Below are 5,389 nucleotides of genomic sequence, written 5' to 3'. Positions count from 1 at the left end.
TTATATATATATATATATATATATATTAAAAAGGATAAGTTCAAAATACGAGGAAATGTTCCATAGAATCATTATATAAAACATTTTGTTTTATAGTAATTCAAGAAGAAGGTACTGTCAGGATTATTAAATTAATAAATATACATTTTTCAAAGGTAATCTCTGTTTTAAGTTCTTACGTATTTTTTCACAGCTACAATTTCAAATAAAGCACTGTTAACTTTATGATACTCCCAAAATTTACCCTTTTATTTTCTTGTTGCAATCTGTTTTCCTGCTTCTTAGTTCCTTTAGCATATATTGATGATGATGGTGGTAAAACATCCCGATTAAAAAGAAGCCGATTTCTTCTCATATTTCAAAACTGTAAAGACGTTTATGATGTTGTTTTGCATTATAACAAACTTTGATGACAATTCATAAACAATAATAATGGTCACGATATTGACACGGTATGAAATTCTCATCAGTACAAAATTCAACATAGTTTACTGTCTCATGTACCTTGCCTTAGGCTCTCCTAATTTAGTTGTTTACAAATTAAAAGATTATTACTGTAGATTTAAATCTTTAAGATAACTTGTAGTGCACAAATCGTTAAACAAAGGTAAAGGATGTTTCCATACTAACTTGTTAAGTAAAGGCAACAGTTGTTCTCCATGACAGAACCAAAGCTCTAAACACAGTCACAAAAACAAAATGAACGACACATTTCTATACACTACGTGTGTGGTCCACATACTACATCGTATTGAGTAATTTTAAGTTAGTGCATCTGTTCAGTATAAAGAACTGATGAAAAAACAAATGGGTGAAATTACTTATTTGTTATGTAAAATACACACTGAAGACCAGCATTAGTTGACAGTATTTCTGTTAACTTTTTGTGTGTGACTCATATTATTAGGAATCCGATAACCCACAAAGTCATGGACCCACAATCAATTTATTGACAGCTAATGTAAATCAAAAAAAAGTGTTTAAAACCACTTTAAAGTTCATATGAACCCCATCGGTAAATCTACATGTCAGAATTGAGATCAGTATATTAAACTCCGAGCGAAAGTTTGTTATAAACACATATTATGTGTATGGTGAATAAAACGTGATTAAAATGAGTATAAATTTAGATAATTTCAACTATGTTTCATAGCTCTTAAACTGAATTACACATTCTTGTTAACAACAACAAAGGCCAGAAGTGAAAAATATGAATTGTGTGGGGGAAAAAAGGAAACATTTTAAAATACCAAAATAAATATTAAACGTTTTCCTTTTAATTTCTAAAACAATAAGAAATCTTATCAACTATAAAGGAATTTCGCAAGATGTCTCTTCTCCTAAAGAAAACATTTATAGCTGTCATTCATATTCTGATGTTGCACGTGTACTGTCAGTAGTAATCATCTGAAGATTGAAAAGGTAAATCAGATTATTTAACTGATAGAAATGATAATAATTAACCCAATCAAACAAGAAAATTTTTAATTAAATTATATGTCTTTACTGATACACGTTTTATTATACTTCCTTTGTCACACAGAAAATGTAGAGATATGTTTTTTTAAAGATGAATTGTTTTGCCAATCTATCATTTAGGCACCGAGATACTCTCGTCAGTATACACACAAAAAGGAAGGGTAGAAACGAGCTGTGAAAACTCAAACTAAACTAAGTTAGAGATACTAAAAATTCTAAAGATGAATACTTTGAATTATTTGATAACATTTTTATGTATATTATTAAAACGAATGAACGTCATCAAATTTTGTTTATGATCATATGAGTGAAAATTACTTTCAGTGTGATTTGTAAGAGGATCTACTGTGTACAACTGTGGTACAAATAAAGATTTTAACCATTTTTAAATCACGTTCATTTTGCACAACCACTTGATCATATTGGATTTTTGAATTATTATAATCAAGAAAAATCAATATACAATAGAAATAATTCTCTTAATTGAAATGTGTCGTTTTTTTATAACGGTTTGATTTATAATTTAGGCGATTTAATGAAAATTGAGGTTGAAAACTTAAAATGTGTTTCTTGTTTCAGTTATGAAAAACCGCATCGTTATTGATAATGGATCACGTATTTTCTTACCTTATAGTTTTATTACTGTGAATGTGTCTACTACTTCTTATTGTTGTTCTTACCTTATAGCTTTATTACTGTGAATGTGTCTACTACTTCTTATTGTTGTTCTTACCTTATAGCTTTATTACTGTGAATGTGTCTACTACTTCTTATTGTTGTTCTTACCTTATAGCTTTATTACTGTGAATGTGTCTAATACTTCTTATTGTTGTTCTTACCTTATAGCTTTATTACTGTGAATGTGTCTAATACTTCTTATTGTTGTTCTTACCTTATAGCTTTATTACTGTGAATGAGTCTAATAATTGTTATTGTTGTTCTTATTATAGTTTTTGTTGGTGAAAAGTGATAGTTTTAGATAAATGAAACATGATATTTGACGGTGCTTAGTTTTAATACGAGAAATTGGACGAAGAGGAAAACAGCCCTTCGTGTTTTTAATACTTATTTATTAGTTTCTGAAACTATTGTTTGTTTTTTGTTTCAATAAGCGTATAACATTAATGTATCAGAAATTATATTAGTTTTCACATAGACATCAAAACAAAGTTAAATTTAAATATTTTTCAGTGTTCATACTTACGTGAGGAACTTATTAAAGCATATTTTCAGTTTTCTTGTTTATGTATCATGAAATATAATTTGAAAGACTGAATAACTCCTTTAATATTATTTTTTGAGTGTTTTCTTTTGTTTCAAATGATTTATCGAACCGACAACCATGACTTTGAACAAATTGTATCTTACCATTGTATATGAATTATTGACAAGGCCTATTGACCTGTTTTAAAACTATTCTAATTATGAACGTAACCAAAAAGTACTCGAAATTAAATCTAACAACAATTTTGTATATAGATAAATATTATTGGAATATCTGATCCATGAAGTGTTGAAACAAACAATTTTACACATTTAGTCTCAGAGGCTATGTCAGAAGATCTCGGTTTAAGTTTTTTATCCTATGTCATACAGTGTTATGTGTTGTTGTTTTTTTTTGGGGGGGGGATGCTGAAGTATTATCTTATGCCAGTGTTTAGGTCGACGTAATTTTAAGTCTTAAAAATGTGTTAATAATATTGGAAATAACGAGGTTTCTCACTGATTAAGTTATTTTGCCATCACTTAAAAGCTGATAAAATAAACAGTTGTCAACCATGATTGTTTATAGAGTGATTACTCTATGTGTAATTACTCTGTGTGTTCATTGAGTTGTTTTTAAATCACACGATGGTCATGAGTAGTGAATCTTTTCTAAACAAACATAACAGACAAGAAATAATATTCATTTACAAAAGCATGCTAAATTGCAGTGAACGTCAATTGACTGATTAAGAAGAAATTCGTAGTCTAGAGCAGTGGTTTTCAAACTGTGTTCTTCCATGTTTCACTTAGGAGTCTGTAACACGATGTTTACCTGAATTGTCATTATTAAAACTTTCATTGTAATCAACAGCGTTACTACACTGGCTTGGCCTGAATTGTCATTATTAAAACTTTCATTGTAATCAACAGCGTTACTACACTGGCTTGGCCTGAATTGTCATTATTAAAATTTTCATTGTAATCAACAGCATTACTACACTGGCTTGGCCTGAATTGTCATTATTAAAACTTTCATTGTAATCAACAGCATTACTACACTGGCTTGGCCTGAATTGTCATTATTAAAACTTTCATTGTAATCAAGAGCATTACTGCACTGGCTTGGCCGCCAATTTTGATTTCACATCTTTTAATCGTCGTCTTTTTTTTCCTTGGCCACATTTTGTTTTACAGCTGGGATATTTTTGGTTTAGATATAACTGCTTTTTAAAAAGCAGAATACACAAATGACTGTGAGGGATATCATCAAATCTTTCTGTCATCAACAAAGACTAAAAAATACGTACACGTACAAGTACGAGCTGTCAATGAATGGATTTTACACACACTTACATACATCACGTCAAGCAGCATTTGGTTTACATATCAGTTGAATGTTCACCATGCAGAGGAGCTGTAAGATATAAAGAACACTTTCAAAGTGCTGAAGAGACAGTGTGATTTAGGCTATAGAACAAGATGTATACATCCTTTGCTGTTGTAGGCCTGGACACCCTAGTCAATCGATATCCGATAAAAACCGGTAAACAGTCGATTTTTATTCCGCTTGTAATTCCAAGAATCCAGATCCGATAAAAACTGGATAACAGCCGATGTTTAAGTTGAGATCAGGAAAATTCCTGTAACTAATTTTAGAACGATTTCATTTATTATTTGTCCTGCAGGTCTGAGCAAAAATTATGCTTAAAAATTGCTGTTTTTTTTTTTTACTGTAACAGCTAAACTTTGGGTACAATGCCATTTATTGTTAATTGTTTTGAGGCACTAGACCTATGGATCCAAGTAAAACACTGTTGTACAATACCAGTTATTGTTAATTGTTTTGAGGCACTAGACCTATGGATCCAAGTAAAACACTGTTGTACAATACCATTTACTGTTAATTGTTTTGAGGCACTAGACCTAAGGATCCAAGTAAAACATTGTTGTACAATACCATTTATTGTTAATTGTTTTGAGGCACTAGACCTATGGTTCCAAGTAAAACACTGTTGTACAATACCAGTTATTGTTAATTGTTTTGAGGCACTAGACCTAAGGATCCAAGTAAAACATTGTTGTACAATACCATTTATTGTTAATTGTTTTGAGGCACTAGACCTATGGATCCAAGTAAAACGCTGTTGTACAATACCATTTCAGTTACGTCACTTCTTTGCATTTGAACCAAAGCGAAGGCAAGAAAATATATATGAAATACTATACTGTTTGATGGTAAACAACTTAAGTTTTTAGCCTAAAAAATATATCATGAGAGGTTAAGTCACATAAATTATCATAAAACTGAGGTTAAATTTATATTTAACATTGTGAAATGTCCAGCATCGTTTCAGACTGACAATAAAGTAAAAAATTATTTGTATTTTATAAAATAGACGAATATAGTTAAAACCTGTGAAGATATATTGTTGCGTCATCGAGGTCACGTGACTGGTGTGGCGCCACCTATTTTCTAGAACTATCCTGTACCTTGGCGAATGCTAGATATAGGGTAGTCTGGTATATAAAAGAGGGTGACAACGTGACGGGACAATAATGTGTGTGTAGATAGTGAGTAATTGAACTGCAGTCAGAAGTATTATTGACGTTCGTTGATATAGCGTTTGTTTTAGCGCGATTGTTGAAAATAAGTGTATCGTAAAGTTATATTCGGAAAGAATAAACGAGTTTTATTAAGTAAAGA

The sequence above is a fragment of the Limulus polyphemus genome, unplaced genomic scaffold (assembly GCF_000517525.1).
Source record: "Limulus polyphemus unplaced genomic scaffold, Limulus_polyphemus-2.1.2 Scaffold1381, whole genome shotgun sequence".
NCBI classification, from domain to species: domain Eukaryota; kingdom Metazoa; phylum Arthropoda; class Merostomata; order Xiphosura; family Limulidae; genus Limulus; species Limulus polyphemus.
Note: the sequence above shows the minus strand (reverse complement) of the source record.